The 18,181-nt window shown below is 38.0% G+C and overlaps 1 protein-coding gene across 5 annotated transcripts in view; it reads left to right on the top strand.

The window, feature by feature from the left end:
* Nucleotides 1–18,181, top strand: part of ZFYVE28 (zinc finger FYVE-type containing 28) — a 148,362-nt gene that overhangs the window by 10,415 nt on the left and 119,766 nt on the right. The gene's annotated exons all lie outside the window — the stretch shown is intronic.

Here is an 18,181-nt window from a genome sequence, read left to right as displayed (position 1 = left end):
GTTCCAGCTCTTTTTACAGTTATTTCTCAGTCTATATATATCCACATGGGCCTGCATGTTGTGTGTGATCCAAAACTTGGGTATCATCTGTGCATGTTTCAAATATAAATAGTCATGCTTCCTGTCTCTGAAATGGGGGATTGAGGCATGAAGGTGAGAAGAGGGTATTTGGTGTCCTAATTGTAGGTCAATGGCCAAACTAGCCAGAAAAGCTTAATTTGGGGGTTTCTCAACCATTTTATTCCTTATTTGCCACTTCTTTCTATCCAGTGCTTTTTATGAGAAAAATTTTCTTTTAGGTTACCCTGCAATATCATTTTACAGCTGAAGCAATAGACCAGATTGTATGTACTTTGCTATTCAAAGATTGGAGTGCAACTTACTGTTGCCATATGTTTAGATTTAGTGTCCAACTCCGTCTTACAAATGAGAACATATGGGAGATAGGTAATGGTGATTTTCAGCTGTTAATTAGTCATGGTTAAAATGATGCCTCACTAACCATCCCTCCATTTAGTTCTGTCTTTCTCATCTCCCCCTCGTGGTAGCATCTCTGGTGTGTGTGGACTTGCAAAACTTCTGAGGGGGGGGAAAAAAAAGTTTCCTTCCACTAAAATGCTTCTGTAATTTGGAGGGTGTGAGTTCTCAACTGAGGTGGGGCCTTTTACTTCCAGATTTTGTTTTGTTTGCTTTTTGTGAAATCAAATTGCTGATGTAATGCTGCATAGTAAAACAGGAATTAGATGCTAAATGCTGGGACCTGTGATGTAAATAGGCTTTATAGTGTCGGATAAAAGTTTTATGACTTTTTTATGATAAAAGTAATGACTAATCTTAACCTTTGAACCTGTTCATCGCAAACTCATGGTAGGATTGGATTTTACTTACTCGGTCGCAGTCTGGTTGCTTGAACCCTGTTACTACACTGTTTATTACTCCCTTCTTTTACTGCTTTTAGGCAACTTTTCTATTGCAATTGAAATCTTCTGTAAAATAAGGTATGATCAAATGTATTGCTGCAGTAGTGATTGCTTCAGAGCAGAGAGATGTTTGCCTGTCTGCAGTGTCCAGGATACCTGACCCTCATCAAGAATTTTTTGCACTCCGCTTGTGAATTTTAAGTCACTAGGACAGTAATGAAAATGCAGAAATGCTGCTGGTGCTCAGCTGGTTTTTCAGCTTGCAGCCATGTGCTGCTGTCTTACCTCCCTGATGCTGGTGTTGGAAATTGTGTAGCTGTGTCTTGGATTGGATCATCTTTCTAGCCCAGGTGGAAACTTCCTTGCTTTGTTTATATAGTTTTACAGGCTCAGTTACCAACTTAACTGGGGAGAGGTACAGCACAAACTCCTCCTTTGGTGGCGGGACAGTCTTTATATTACCTTGTACCAGCTATGGAGTTGCACCTTCAGTGTCTTTAGGGCTTGTGTTTTACGTTCTACTTGTAATATAAGTACTGGTAAAATGAAACCCCAACCCAAATTGCACAATTTTATTGCTCTGTGTTTTGTATGGAACGTTTAAATTTCTGTAACGCAGAGGCCAGTCTGAAACCCAGGTGAAGTCATGTGGGACTGGGAGCTGGGGTTTCTGATTCAATTCTTTAGCATAAAATAGGCTCACCCAAAGTTATTTTTAGGTGACATTAAGGGGCAGACCTTGTATAAAATGTTTTTGCAATTAATCTTGCAGTGTTGGTGGCACAGATAGCACGTGTTGGAAGCAAACCTCTGCAGGAGTAGCGAGGCGAGGCAGTGAGCTGTGCAAAGGACAGGGCTCTCATTCTTGAACTGCATGGTGCTCTGAGCTAGCTGTTCTTACCAAAAGAGCTGTGGAGGTATTTGGTGAATGCTTTACTGTGAGTTTGGCATATCTGTTCTCTGTTTCAAGTTCCATACATGAATTGTCAAACCTGAAACTTGTTAATTTTGGGCTTGAAACCAGTAGAATAAAATATCAGCTAATTACACTATTCAAACATTAAAAAATTTAAATGCTTTAGAAGTGTTCCTCTATTTAATTTTCATCAGCTGGCTCAGAATTAATATATTGAAATGACAGTGTTGTCAGATACTGTAATATTTTTCACTGTGTGCTTACTGTAATGAGATGTAGAAAACTGTAAGGAAGAGGAGAATACAAATCCTTGTTAATTTTAACCAAAAGCAGTTGTTTTTTTCCTTTTTTTTTCCCTTGCATTTTGTTTTTTGAAAGCTAGCAAATAAAACTTCTGCACAGCTAACTAAAAAAGATCTGGGATACACAAGTAGAGGTACTCTTACTTTGTAGTTCCTGCCCCCATCTCTGCAGTAAAGCAAGCAGTACCTACACAAAGCACTGCATTCTGCACTGAGTGGCACTGCACCACTTTACAGTGACACTGAGTGGTCACAAAAAGAGCTGAAAGTTTTGCTGTTCTTGAAGAGCAACTCTTAAAGCAGCAGAAGCTGCTTCTAGGGAGGTTATTTGTTTAAGCAACTTAAAAGCAATATGGAGGATGATATTACATAATGTGTTTCCATATCTGTGTGCCTGCTTTCCCTGGTCCCCAGTCCATGAGATCCATGTGGAGCAATTAGGTGCAGGAAAATGTCAATGTGATGGAGAAGGGCTGCATTCCTGATGTTATTTCAGCTGATAACACCTTATGTTGGTGTGGGGGAGGAGAATTTATTTGTGATTCATATAACTTTTCTCTCTGGATAAAACAAGGTGTTAAGGGAAGTCTATTCTTAACCAGCCTTCAGAATTATTTCCAAATCCTAATTGTTTCAGTGAGGGATTTACGGAGGAATATGGGGATTGAATAGAAACTGTCTATTAAGTGGTGTTGGAGCACCCTCTGCAGCCTCATAATAATATTTAAATGAGCTTTTTACATTTCTGGTGATAGATTAATGGAATGAATATTCAAAAAGAAAAATTAAGATCTAGGTGCTTTATGCTGCTCTCCAGGCCCATCAAAGTATGACAGTAGATCTGTAGGGAAAAGAATTAATTAGCATGTTGTGGACCTTTTGTGCCTGTTAACCTACTGCACCTCTCTTGAAAAGAAAACTCTCAGCAGTTCCTGCAGGTTCACCAAAGTTCAGACTGAAAAGTAAAATGTCCAGTGGGAATGATGTGAGAATTAGATCTGTGTGGCAGGCAAGTTATAATGCTATTTAACAAGTTGAGGAGAAAAGCTTAAGAAGTAATGCCTTTTGAACTGCCAGTTTGCTGACTTGTGATCCCAAGTTTCCAGGATTTGGTAACCTGTGAGTCACATCTCAGGTCCATGTTCAGCACCAGGCTAATTGCTGGTGTCAGGCTGGGGTATTGGTTCAGGTCAGGTTGGGAAAGCATGTGACTGAATGTATTTCCAGTGCTGTGGCCTTTTTGCAAATGTTTGGGTTACTTCTAATTTAGTGTTGAACAGTCTGACCCTCCTTCGTGTGAGCTGCTGTAGTTTGCACAGGAGTGTAGCAAGGCATGAGACTACACAGCTGAGCCATGAACATGTGAGTTGTTTTCATAGGTGAATATTCTTCTTAATGTACAACAGCAGTTTAATTTTTGTCTATAATTTTTTACTATCTCAATCATAGTATTTATACCAGGATCATGTCAAGCCTTCTTTGGGTTCCTTGAGTATGTTTAAAGGATTTGTTCTGTGAATTCAGGATATTGTAATGATAACTAGTGAAGCATATAGGAAGAATTGTCTGTGAAGAATTACTTGGCTTTGGGTGATACTTGTATAAAAAGTATACTTTTTTACTTTTTGTACACAACAGATGATTTGTACAAATGATTATACTGTCATGATTTTTGTACACAACAGATGTAGCTATGATGATCACATAACTGGGCAGAGGATGAGGTTGAAATGGACCTGTTAAAATTGTCTTGTCCATGCCCCTTGGCTTCTCAGGACCAGGTCTAGTCAGGTTTCAAATGCCTCTCTAAGCAGCCTGTGACAATGCTCAGTCACCTTTAGAGTAAAAATGCATTTCCTGATGTTTGGATGAAATTTCTCATATTTCACTTAGTATCTACTGCCTCTTTTTCTCTTACTAGGTATCACCACAAGTCTGTATGAGTATTCTTTCCATCATCCCATGAGATATTTATATACATTGATAAGATCCACTCTGAGCTTTCTGCAGGCTGAACTGTTCTACTTCTGTCCTAGCATGACAGATATTTCTAGGCCAAAATCATCAGCCTTAGATAAACCACCTCCTGTATGTCCATGCTGTTCCTTTACTAGGAGGTCCAGAGCTGGACCCAGCACTCCAGATGCCTCCCTAGTCCTGGCTGGAAAGGCAGGCTTTCCTCCCTCTCCTTGCCAGCAGTGCTCAGGATGCACTGTTGCCTCTGTGGTGCAAGGGCCTGTTGCTGATCTATTAGTCAAATTTGGCCAAAGTGGTTTTCACCATCTCTTTGGATAACCTATTGCTCAGCCTTTGCAACTGGTTTCCTCCCAGCTCCCAGTGCCAATCTAAACCAGCCTGACAGCACTGTGGCCACTTCTGGCCTCTTTCCCACTGCTCCTCCAGCTTTGGTTGTGGCATTTGTTGGGAGCCCCTGTGAGCTGGCTCAGCCTAGAAGAAAGCGGTTTGGACATGTGTAAGGAGAACTGAACTCTTTCCTACTGCTCTTTTTGCCCCTTGGAAAGCTTCTCCCCCCATATTTGCTGATTAAATCCATTTGACAGTGGAGGGCCAGATGAGCTGTAGTCATCCAAGACCTGAGTGGTAGGCAGCCAGGTGTGCAGGGGTGGGGGTGGTGGGTTTACTCTTGGTGACAGCAACTCAATAAAGTTCATCTGTGAAACGGAATCTTTTGTAATATTGGGGAAATGAACATTTCCAAGCCTATGGATTCATGAACTTCTTACAAAGTACAGTTAAAAACCTCACATTCTTCCATATTGAATGAGATTGCTTTAAGTCAAAAAAAAAGCAGAACATGAGCAAAGATCTGAGAGAGACCCTAAATACACATGATGTGACTAAAGCTATTGAAAGAGGCAGTGAGTTAATACATTTTCTTTTAATTTTTTTTTTTTTAAAGCCAGAAAATAAAAAGGCTGATTGTCTTTTATTTCCCCCCCCCCCCAAACCTTTTTTGAAGAAGGACAGGTTTTGGCAGTTAACTTTTCATGTTCAATGACTGATACTTATTTATTGGACCATACACCTTGGAAAAGTGTTTATTCTGTTTCATTCTAGGTCTTCTTGGCAGGTTTACATGTGGGTGCATGGTGTGGGTGGTTTTTTTTTTTTATGATGGGCATAAGGAATCTTCAGTTTTGGTGGGGAAAATTCATCTGGGAAAATAACTTTTTTACACAGCAGCTTTGATGCGGGGTACTTGGAATATAGCTGCATTTGCTGATTTGGGTTTTGTTCTGCTTTGGCTTCTGAAATGCCATTTTGAAGCATCCTTTTCATGAGAGGTTGGGTAGGCTTTAGGCTATTTTTAGAGAGGTCTCTAAAGAAGGTTTTCTCTGAAGAGACAGTTATGGCTTCCTCTCTATAATGAAAATAACCGAAATCCAGAGTGGAGCTGTTTATTCTTACACATTATTGTGTAGAGGTTTCCAGAAGGTACCTGTGAGTTGGTGAAAGAATGAAGAATGAGTAATTTTGCAGGTGCTTTCTTTGGAGATGGTGGCAGGTGAGGAGAGCCTGGGCCAGGGCTGCTGCTGCTGCCTCTGCCAGTCTCCTGCTCAACATTGTGTGCTGTTGTCACTGAGCACACCTTGAACAGCCTCCTTTTCCAAAACCATAAAGCTTGAAAATAAAGCTACATTGACTTTTTCTGTCTTCTCCATTTGCAAATAGAGTACTTGCAGTTATGTAGGCTCACAAGAGTTGCAGAGAGGGAGGAGCACTGCTCTGTTCTCTAAGGGAAGAGGTACTGCCAAGCTATTCAAAGGCTAACTTTAGCCTGGGGAGGCTTCTCTGCTTCCCACATCGAGGAAGTGAAAGACGCTTCTGCAGGAGACAGTCTGGAGCATCTGCAGCTAGATTTTGGTGTGACTTTTCTCCTAGAAGAGCTTGCCTCTTATTCTTTCTGCTGACTGCTAGGCATGGCAAGTCACATTCCTGCTGCTTCTGTGGATGCTCCTCTTGGAATTCCTAAAGTGAGCTGACAAATTTGCTTTCAGCAGTTGTAGTAGTATTTCCTCAGGAAGAAGTACTTTTGTGAATTGTACAACAACAACAAAAATTTTGGAAATATCAGAGAATGGAGATGTCATAGCTATCAGTTAAGAGTTTGTATAGGCTACGTAGGATTCTTCTGGTTTCTGACCTTTCCTGAAGTTCCATTCGTCTGTAAGAAAAGAATTTAAGTAAGCCTGACACTGGAGAATGTTCACAATAACAATCATGTTGTTTTAGTCTGTTTTTCTCTTCTTTGTCCCTTTGTCTCATGAGAACAACATAAGGTGTCCTGAATTACTGTTTTAAAGGTATAATGGCTTCCAAGAAAAAAAAGAAAAGGTTGCTAGAAGAGCTTTTTAGTGAGATTCACCGAAACTTGGTTTGAGTGCTTTCATACAGTTTTTTAATAATAGTGTTCTTGTTGGTGCCAGAATGCTTTAATGGCAGAAACTGCCTCAAGGTGAAATCCAGTTACTGTTTCAGAGAATTCACACTTCGGCTGATTTTTTGTTTAGAGACTAAAAAATACTGCGTCTATTTTAAGGTAACTTTTTGGTTTAGTTGGGATGGCTGAAAGAAAATAACCTTCCACGACTACAATACTTGAATATTGTATTTTAAAATATTGTATTTTATAATTTTAATAATACTACTTTAATAATACTATTTAAATGTAGAATTAAATGTCAAATTATATTCCATTAGTAGGTATAATTTTCTTGTTAATTTTGCTATGTCTGCAGAGAAAATTTGACAAAGTATCATTATCATTGTTTCCTGTCTTTAAGCATTATTTTCCTCACCTGAACTACAGAATCACAGGTTGGCTGAGGTTGAAAGAGATCTTTGGAGGTCAGCTAGTCAAACCCCACTGCTCAGACAGGCATATCTAGAGCCAGCTGCCCAGAGTCGTCTCCAAAGATGGAGATTCCACTGTGTCTCTGGGCAACCTGTGCCAGTGCTCAGTCACCCTCAGTAAAAAAGTGTTTCCAGATATTCAGAGGGAGCCTCCTGTGTTTCAGTTTCTGCCCATTGCCTCTGGTCCTGACCCCGGGAGCCTTTGGAAAAGCCTATCTCCATCCTTTGTGCCCCCTCTCTTTACATATTTACAGACGTTGATGAGACCTTGTTCTCTTCTTTAGGATGAACAGTCTCAGCTCTCTCAGGCTTTCCTCATAAAGTTGTGCTCTAGTACCTTCATCTTAAATTAAAAATGTTTGTGACAGATTCTTCTTAATACCAGAACTAGCCAAAATAGCTTTTTTGAGAAAGAGGTTAGGGTTGTCAGGCCACATTTATCATGTTCTTGTTTGTCATCCCCCAGCAGAGGAAAGGGGTTGCTTTACTAGGGCTTGTTGACTGTTATTTGCTGAGGGTTAAGAGAGTTACCAGGATTTTGTTGGGCATCTCCTGGGGTTTCTTGTGCTATTCAAAGGCTAACTTGTGCTCAATATCTTGATTTCTATTGCCTGTGGTGGTTTGGCTAAAGGTAGCAGGATTGTGTTGCACTGACCTTTTTGATCATTGTCTGGATAGACGAATGTCACATAAAAGGCACTTTTAGAAATGTCCAGGTCAAGACTCCTGCACAATTTAGATCTTTTCCTAAAAACAGAGTGACCTGAAATTGTATTGATTTCAATATTTTATGGTTCCCTGCATTCATGTGTCTAATGTGTAAACCTTTTGGGTAAAATAACCACCCTGGGGAATAATGCAGATTATGCTAAAAGGCTGGATTAGCCCCTCTTGTATTCTACTGTCTCACTCTTCTGGGCATAACCAATGTTTGAGTTTTAACTGATATCTCTAGCACCTTTTTCTGAAGAATTCTTAAATTTGAGCAAAATATATTGTGAGAGTGGGACACTAAAATTGAGTTTCTGCTTGAAGTAACAATAGGGTAAAGCAGAGCCCTCAGTTTGTCATATGGCAGATGCAAAAGTTTGCCTCTTAGATAGGAATTAATCTGATTATAGAGTAATCATCCTAAATTTGAATATCTAGGGGTGCTGCTTACCTCTGCGTTTCCCTTCAACAAATTTAGTGGAGATGTAGTGTTGTTTATACTTCTATCTACCTTGTTCATGAGTTCCAGTTTTCTACTGACCTGCTTTAAAGCAATCAGATCAGCCCTTCTTAATTAATTCAGTTTCTTGGGAGTCATGACCTATTATTTTCTTCCAATAAGACTTGATTTGCCCTAATTTAGCACTAGATTAACATTAAATTGTGCTAAACAATTGAAAAAAAAAATGTATTTATTTAGAGTGATATCCTAGTCCTCTTCAAAGTCAAAGGGAGCTCTTGTCATTCACTTCACTTGAAGGTAACATTTCATACCCAGCTTTTGGAAGGTACCTGGGCTAAGGCTTTGAGGCTAGGCTTGCCTAGTTAATGTTTTATTCATTTAAAAAATAAAATAAAAAATTGTGTCATCTACCTGGCCTTCAGCTGAGCTTTTGTTAGCTTTTCTGTCCCTGTGGTATCTCTGATGCGGCTCATAGAAGATTTGGTACAGCCAGTTGAAGTATTTTGCAATTTATGAATTTCATAGCATCAGGTAGAGTTGCTGTGGTGTGCAAAAACTGATTCTTCAGACCGTGGCAGTGAGATTGAACAACTTCAGTTATTCTCAAAGGTGTTTTCTAATAACTGCATGTGTAAATCCCCGTAGGTAATTAGTAATTATAAATAAGATTCAGTAATTAATTCATAAAATCACTCAGTACAAAAATGGAATGCACATCTTAAGTGGAGGTGACTTTGTGTTGACAACTGAACGTGAAATATATCTGAGCTAGTTCAGCAAGTAGCAATACTTTTAATCAAATATTCTTGTTTTCTTACTATCTGTACTATGCAGTTTTAGCTGAAAAGCACTGTTGCCCATCACCAGTTGTCTGAATAAATTTCACTATAAAGAAACTCTCATAACTTGTAAAACTGGAACATCTGAATGTCTAACAACCATTTGCTTACATAATTTGCATGTTCTGTTTGTTGACATATAAATTGCAAAAATGCTTTCTAGTTGCAACATGTCAGCTTTAACATGGATTTTTAATTGTTAGTTTTATTGGAAGTTATTATATGTCTTCAGACATGCACTCATGCAAGGAAGCTAGGCAACTTCTAGAAACAGCTGAAAATGTAATCTTGAATCACTTTTTTTCAGTCTTAAAATTTAGCATTTTAAGTGCAGATTTTAGTAGGCTTTAGGGATGTGTTTTAAAACAAGTATAATGCATCAGGTAGAAAGAAACTGAATGTCTCATTTGTATTTTAATACCACAAGTCCCTTATTAGGCATTATAAATGAACACAGTGTTTTAAAACAATAACCTCACTGAAAAATCAGTTAGATATGTTGTTTTGGGGTTTTTTTAATTGGTTTTATTGTATTTAAAGTGTTTCCAGCAACTCCATAAGTGAATCTTTGCTTGAAATTGTTTTTGCTTGTGGTTGGTACATGTAGCAAAGAGTGCAGGGAATTGGGTACAGGTTTTTTCTGTTTCCTTTGAAATTTTAACAAGTTTTGTTGTATTTCTTGGTATACATTTTAATACTCTTCATTTCTAGTTAAATAGATTATTATGGGTAAGAACTGAATACACAGCATAATCTAGCAAATTTTTATCTGTGTACTGCCTTGCTTAAAGAGTGTACAATAGAATTGGGTAATTTAAGGTTTGTAAATGTATAAACTTCTCATGAAACTGATTTCTACTAGTTTTTCCTGGAATTCTTCATTCTTAGCTGAGCAGCAGATGGAGATAAAGAGTACTCATAAATTGTCTTTTCTAGCTTTTTTTCCTGTCTGTTTCAATAAGCAGCACATGTTATAACTGGCTAAGCTCATAGTCTTGATACATGGGCAGTGTTAAAGGCCACCTGTTGATAAGGTCAGTCTATGGCAAATGTATATCTGTGCTACTTTCTCATCTTGCCTGATGACTTCTGTAATTAAATTATAAAAACCAAAACATCAACACTCCACTGCCCTTAATCCTTTAGTTGCAATCCATTTTCTTCCTCAATGTTTTATTTGAAGAAATAAATTTGAAGTTTGTTGGTACCTCCTGAGTCTTCAAACCAAGATCTTCAAAGCTTCATTATAGGTCTGACTTGGCCTCCAAGCTCAAAAAAATTTGCTACTACAGGTAGATATGCAATATGTCAAAGGACTGAAATTTCACCTTATTTTCTCATGTTTCAGGAACAGTATGCCTGGGAATTTTTAAGCATACAGACACTGTGGAGCTTGGAGCAAATGTTATGATAGGTGATAGTCTAGTGAAGATGACTTGGTCATGGTGAGGTTCATTATGTCAAGTACATGGAGTGTGCAAAACCTCCTAAAACTTGATTCTGTCCAATGAATGACCATGCTTTTTGCTGGAAAAATCACTCTCTTGTGTTATTTAGACAGAACATATACTGTTGAAATGTGCATTGCTTTGTGCTACTTACTGAACTTGCTATTGGTACCTACGTGTGGGCAATTCATCTGAAAACTACCTGAAACAACACGGCTTTTCTGTGTAAAATGTGATTATTACAGTCACCATGTAAGTTTACAATAAGGTATTTATTGATTGAAAGGATTTGTAGCTTCTTTTTAAAGGTAGAGTATGTTCTTCAACACCAAGTCTTCTGTGGTCTTTTAGTTTTCTTTAACAAAGAACTAAAGTTGGTGTTATGGCAGGGTTTAAAACTACGGAATTTTTACACAGGTCCAGAAGCCAGAAGTTCTTCAACACTGGTGTTTGGTTTCATAATGGATTTTGCTTGTTGTAGGCAAGTCATATAAAATCACTAACTAGTGTATGGGGTGATGATCAGGCACTTTGGAAGGTAGGTTCCTAAAACCTCAGTCAGGGTGAGTTGTTTGGACTTACCTTCTAAAAATCTCTGGATAGTGTAACCCCAAAAGTTATGATCTACCTTTTAAAAATAAGTACTAGTGAATAGAGGGAAATCCTACCTCTGAGTAAAACCCATATCAACATTTTTCATAGAATAGGTTTCAACAGAAAAAAGTAAGTAGGAGCTTTGTTGTGATATGTGAGCACATTTTATTGTTCTTTAAGCTTTTTGACTTTGTTCTTTTTGGTATTCTCTGTCCTTTATGGACAGTACTAGTGCTAACTTTGAGCTGTCATCAGCGATACACTGCAATAATGTAAATTGCAAATAACTATTACCTGCCATTTTCATGTTGTGAAGAGAATCTTTAGCTTTGTTCAGCAGTGGCTTTAGGGCTTGGTTTGGGTTTGCATGGCACAGTTCTGATAGCAGTGGGGCTATAGGGTTGTCTTCTGTGAGAAGCTGCCAGAAGCTTCCTTGCTATCTTGCAGGACCAATGCCAGCCAGCATTCAGAGAGAATTTAAATACATTAAAAAAAATTAGAAATTAATAGTACAGAATTGTTCTGCAGAGGCTTTTCTGATACAGCTTAACTTTTGCAGAAGTGTGGTAGTGGCAAAGTTTTTCATGTGGAATTTTTAAACCATAATATACTATTTATCTGTAGTTGTTTTAAATCAGAACTGAAAAAGCCATGTGTACAAGTCCCAGGTTCTGATGGACTACAGAGTGAGATCTGCTCCTTGCAGAGCTTGTCTCTGGTTCTTTAGCAGATCCTGTTACAGCTCTTAGTTAGCAGCCTCTCAGATTTCTGCTTGTGTTCCAAGGACCTTGAGTTCAGTGCTGTGCATGGCAGGTCACTTTAGAGAAGCAGAGGTGACATTACTGCCTTGCTGCACTGCAATGAGGAGGAGTCTGGCTGAGCACAGTCTGGAGCTGGCTCACATCAGCCCAGCCAGTTGCCCCTTGGTTTATCTGTGTCCCAGTGGAAGGAAGCTGAGCCCTTGTGTCAGCAAGTTCCAGCTTAGCATGTTTTATTGGCTGATGCTCCCATGATTGTTAAGGATGGTGGCACGAGTTGGGCTTTCTGCAGTGTGGAAAAGTGTTGGAGGTTTTTTCAGGCATATTAAGAATTTCTGTTTCTAAGGCAGTTTGGGCTCTTAAGTTACTCACATCTATTTAACCTTCTTGTATTTTTATGTTCCCTGCACCTTGCATCTCTCTAGAGATGTTGCAATTTCACTGCTGGGATTAAAGTTGCAGAGCAAAAAGAGGAGGATAGGGTTGAGGAAGAAACCAAGCTAGAAAAGAGTGAGCAGGAATGTTCCTTAACCTGTTACTGATTTTGGAATTATGAATTTGCATTAGAGAAGCATGTTAAATAGCTCAGCTTGCTTTCACATGTACTCTAGTTATAATAAGAGACTATAATGTGTGCTTAAGTCTTAGTTAAAACAAACAAACAACCTGAGCAAAACCCTATTCCATGGCTAGAAATGTGGGAGTTTCCTTGTAAAATTTTGTGCAGTCAACAAGTTTTTGAATACCTACATTTACTGCCATTCGCAGCAAATTTTATATATATATATATATATATATTCATAGCTTTTTAGTTTTGATGGATTTACTTTTGCAGAACTGATGGTGTGCTTTATTCACAAGGTGCTAATACTGTCAGAGCTTAGCTCTGATCTGTGTTAGTTCTTTCTGTTCTGGCTAAATTGCAATAGAAACTTGGATGTGAAAAACTATTTTTTGACCAAAAAGTCACGTTTTCACATCGTACTTGTGAATTACAAATATAATTATCGATGATAGTTTACAAAGTTGTATTTCATCACAAAAACATTGCATTCTTGGAAAAGCAATCTTTTCCATCGCCTAAAATTTCACATGGCATTCATGATGGCCATACCAGAAATCATGTGAAAACGGCTGAGAAATGTAATTGCTTCCTTTTCAAAGTAGACTAAGTAGAAACAAGAATAAAGCTGCATTTACAGTGTGAAGCACTTTCAGTATTTATCTGAGATGATCCTAGGTACATCAATAACATTTTTGTCTTTTGCTTCAGTGATAAAAGCCAAGACCTTTCAAGATTGGGATCTTGGGAATCATGACAGGAATAGTGACCTTCCACCAATTGGACATATTCCTCTTAAAGAAGGAAAAAGATGAAAATGGGGTAGTACATCTTTTTGATTGAATGGTTGTAGTGCTATGAATACTTGTAAAATAATTCCTGGTGGTGAATAAATTCAGATCTAAGGACCTCACTAGTTCTGGGTCATTGCTTGTAGAGATTTCTTTGTGGGTACTGGCAAAGACAACAGAAAACATGGCAAAAGACAAAAATATTTCCCATTGAAATTCCTTTGTTTTTTGTTGAGATTTACTTCTTCCAGTGGGGCAGTATCTCTCATGCTGTATCACCCAATTCTGAGGATTTGGGGCAATCCCTGGTGGCATTGTGTGCTTTCAACAGGCAGGGCTGTTTTAGTTCATCTGGGCATCCTTTCACTTTATTTTTCAGAAATAACCCAAATTATTGCCTTTCTCTTGTGTGTATTTGCTTGTAGACATACATGTGCATCTATATAGGCATGCACATTTAGCTATACCTATATGTTGACTATATCATTAGAGTTTTGTAATAATAAAGTGGTACTTAGGATGTGCAATGTATGCTTGAGGTTGACTATCTACTTGGGAGGTTTTTCCACACCTAACTGAGCTATTGCAGCAGTGGCTTTTTATTGCTGGGTTCTTTGTGGCCCAAACCTGCAGCATTTGTTGCCTGGGTTGAAGGAGGTGTCTGGCTGGACACTCGTGCCCCTCATTTGCAGGTGTGTGCAGCTCATGTGCTCTGAGTGTGCAAATGCTTGAGTAAGCTTTTTATGAATGAAGCTGTTGACAGCTGGAACAGAATAATCACTTCCTCAGCAACAATAATTTTCAGATTTTTTTCCTCTTCAAATAAAAGGGTTTCCTGTCTTATTTTTCAGGGCCAAGTAATATCAAATGGTTATTGAACATCAAAAAAATGTCTAGCAGTTCTTGTAACAGTGAAATTATTTAGCTTATCTGTCTTATATTGAGTGAATTCTCACCTCTGATGGCCTGGCTCTTGGCAAAGAGTGTACACTTAACTTTCAAACCCTCTCTTCCCCTCCACCCCCTTCTGTTACAGATCATGGAACCACACTGCAAATCTACTGTAAAGAGCCTGGAAAAGAAATAAACAAATATTCAACATTAACGTTTCACTGGTGATTGTATTTTTCCAGCCCTTTTAGAAAGGCTTTACAGGTCTGGCAAATAATGAGTTAAAGGAGATTTATGTATTGATAAGAGGTTTTCATTTCTGCTTGTGGAGCTCATATTCTCTTGACTGTCACAGTTTCAATTTGCTGTTGGGAACCAAAGATGGTTCATTAGAAGCAAGACAGAAGAAATCACTTTAGGGTTTATTCGTGACTTAAAAGAATGTGTCTTGTGGTGGTGTGTTGGAGGCTTTGAAGTGGTGACTCATATTGTGCATCATCAGTATCAGGAAAGAGTGCTTTATATAACATTGATTTTTTGGATCTTGGTGAAAAGTTTCAGACGAATAGACTACATTTAGAAGCAGTGAATATGATGCTTGAAGAAATACCAAGCTGCAAGTTAGAATGATGCATGAGTAACTTGAATAAGCAGCTTTGCAGCAGGGCAACTGGGAATTTCATGTATTTATTCCAGTTTTAACTGTTATAAGCAATCTGTATTTCTATGATTATTATAATTTTGGAATGGTTCAAGTACAAAATTATGTTCTGTGATATTCTTTGTCAGGTTCTGTGTTGGTTTTATCATGACTGATATAGTGATAATATTTTCCTTAGCTTTCTGTGTAGCATGAATAGAATAAAACTTCATCAGCTGGAGCTGTTTTGGAAATAACGTGATTTGTATATCATCAATATACTGCATCATATAAGGGTTCTTTTTCATTCATTCTCCCTGAAGCTGTTTGTATACTTTCCGTGTATTATTAACGGGCAATATAACTTTGACCAAATGAATCCAGAGTACCCAGCCTCAAAAAACACCAAGATCCAGCCCCAGTCCTAGAACATTTTGGGAAGTTATCTAAAACTTCCATGATGTAAGAAAGGTACAACACAACAGCGTAAATAAAACCAACACTTGTTAGAGTTCTGAAGCTGTTGGACGTGTTCAAGAAGTTCATAAAGAAACTTTTGTCTGGTTTTAAAGAGATGTAGGATGACAAGGCAGGAGTTTTATAGCCTTAATGGCAGTTTATGTACTGTGGTATAATGTTTATACCTGTGCTTTTCCTAACTTTCACTCATCTACAGTTAACATAATTAACTGTACATGATGTACACTCATCTACATTAACGTGATTAACATGTTAATAAGGTCTCATAGGAGAAATTTCTAAAATAAATATGGATTTCATTATAGATGCAATATTATTTAAATCTCTTTGAAGAAGTCAGATATTTTGATTATTTCCTATGGTTTGTTCAAGTATTTTTCTGACTTTCTACCTTTTACTCTTCAGAGCATTTGAACTCTGGTGTTTGGGAGAAGCTCGTGCAAGGTATTATCTCATGTTTTTCTTTGTTTTAGATCTCAGGAAATGAGGTGTGGTTCAGTGTCATTTACACCTTCTGTGTCTTGTTCTGGCTTTGGCTTCCGTGTCACCACTTGAAGCCTTAAGTTTCAGAGGATTAAAAACTTACTATTCATATAAACTACTTATAAACATATTTTTTCTAAAGGGAAAATTTATTTTTCTAGAGAAATGAATATATAAACCCTGTAATTTTAAAAGGTGAGTCTGCAACAGAAATAAGGAGGAATACAGAATACCTGAAGTAAAATGATCTTTTTCAGTACTGATGCTAGCCTGCTGTTTTTATTCTTTTTGTGCAAGCTTCAAAAAGGATTTAAATAGATTTTTATTCTTTACTTTCCTTAGGGGTCTGATTTAGTAGGATCTGCTTGTTAGGTAAGAGAGCAATCTGCAATCTTTTTGGAAAATCCTATTTTGTGTATTGAGACTTGAGTTTGGAGTAGAAATGTATGCAATTAGATTTGAAGAACTGAATCTCGTTCCTTGTGCTTTCTTGATGCACTTCAGAGAAACCAAGTTTTAAATTGCATCTTATTGCTTAAAACCGATGCAGTATCTCCTTTGAAAGGCTTTCATTTCTATAGGTGAAGATGGACCTAATCTCCAGTGGAAAACTGAAATAGAGGGTACAGGGCTTGCTGAGGCTAAGCTGAGATTGTAACCTGCATCCCATAACTCAGTCTGACACAGAAGTTTTTGTCCTGCCTTGACTACTGTCTCACCTCCTCTGAGTTGGCTGATGAAAGAACTTTCTTCAGCTAAAATTTTGTCTTGCTTGATAAGACAAAGCTCTTTGATAAAAAAATGTTGTTTCCTTCGAATTTCTTGTTCAAATGTCATGGTGAGTGCTGTGAAGAACATTAGGCTTTTTGTAGAACACTCACTTTGGAATTAGGTATAGAAATCTCTTTGCAATAATAGTATACCATATGATCATTAAGTTACATCTGAGCCCATTTTTATGGTTACCTTGTTAATGCAGTGTTTTGAACATTGACCCTCCTTTTAGAAAGAAGATTGGTAAAAGTTTGTAGACTCAACGTATGTTTTCAAGGCCTTGACATTTCTATGACAATAGGAATAAAGACAAATAGAATTATGGTTCCATTGCAAGTATTCAATAAAACAGCATTTTGAATGATTCTGAGACAATATACAGAAGGGCTTGAAAGTACTTTTTTCCCACGCCTTGTTTTCCTGAAAGCTGTAATGGTCACTTTTATGAGGAAATGTGAAGATTCCTGAATGCTTGCTTTTAGCTTTGCTTTTGTTTATAAATAACTGTGAGAGGATCTGAAAAGAAAACTTTTGGTCCAGTGAGGAGATTAAAAAGGATTGTGAAAATCCCAGTATATTAATGTTGCATGTCTGACTTTCCCTTAAAGATCATATTCTCTAATGTAAGTGCTAATCTTGATATGAAATAAGGCCTTTTTAAAGATGTCAGACATTAATTAAAAATAGTAAAGGTTTCCTGAGTTATCTCTTCTGAAGACCTTTGCTTGATGTCTTAAAGCTTGCACTTTCATTTATTTTATCAATCGGATGTAGTTCTCTAAAGTGTTGAGGAATTACTTCTAATTTTGATATATCTTGATTTTTTTTTTCATTCTGTGATTAAAACCTTCTGCTAGTTACTGTTTTAAAGCATAGAAATACCTGTAAGAAAACTGAAATGCTTAACAGAAAAAATACCCTAAAAGTGAACCTTGAAATGTGGTGGGTTTGGTATACAAATGCCAGGCAGGCTTTTCCTTGCAGGTGTAGTGTGACCATGAAAGTTCCAGAATATGGTAGATGTTACTGTGAATATTACAGCTTTACAGTAGCTTCTGTGGTTTTTAAAAGTACACCATTGCAGTAAGTTGTCATAAAATCATCATAGCCAGCAATAAGTTGGAGGTGTTTATGGAGCAATTTGCTTGTCTCTTGGCTTTCCCAGAGGTAGATATTAACATGCCAAACTTGATCTTTCACAGTTCAGAATTGTGACTGACTAGAACTGCTTGTAATTGTTTTACATTTCAAGATTTTTCATTGTGAGAAGGTTATTTTTTTTCTTTCTCACTTGCTGTCTTGGTTCGACAAGACAGGAGTCTGTGAAAGAGGGCAAAGCCTCCTGTGCAATGGAGAACGGCAAACCCCCCTCCCTCTGAATTACGAGGATCTTTAAATTAAAAGGCTCTCAGGCAAAGATATGGGAGTGGGAGTAACAATTCTTTACTAGGAGAAAACTAGACAACAATTTAAAAAGGCAAATGCAATCGGTACAAACAAAACCAGTGAAAGAAAAAAAAAAAAAGTCCAGAACCTGCGGGGTGCCAGTATCAGTTCTACTGGGACAATTTGCTTCCCTTGCAGTGGCTGGTGAATTGTAGCTGCAGTGGTGATCTCTAGAAGGGTATAGTTTCCCTCTGAAGATCTGGTGGCAGTGGGGCCGGTCTTCCTCTGCGCCGGGGTTGCCTCTGAGCTCCGCCGCCGTCGGCTCAACGCGCCGGCTGCTTCGCTGCG

This window comes from Lonchura striata, chromosome 4, assembly GCF_050655825.1.
Source record: "Lonchura striata isolate lonStrDom1 chromosome 4, ASM5065582v1, whole genome shotgun sequence".
NCBI lineage: Eukaryota > Metazoa > Chordata > Aves > Passeriformes > Estrildidae > Lonchura > Lonchura striata.
The sequence above is the reverse complement of the archived record's forward strand: the minus strand, read 5'-3'. Positions and strand labels throughout refer to the sequence as shown.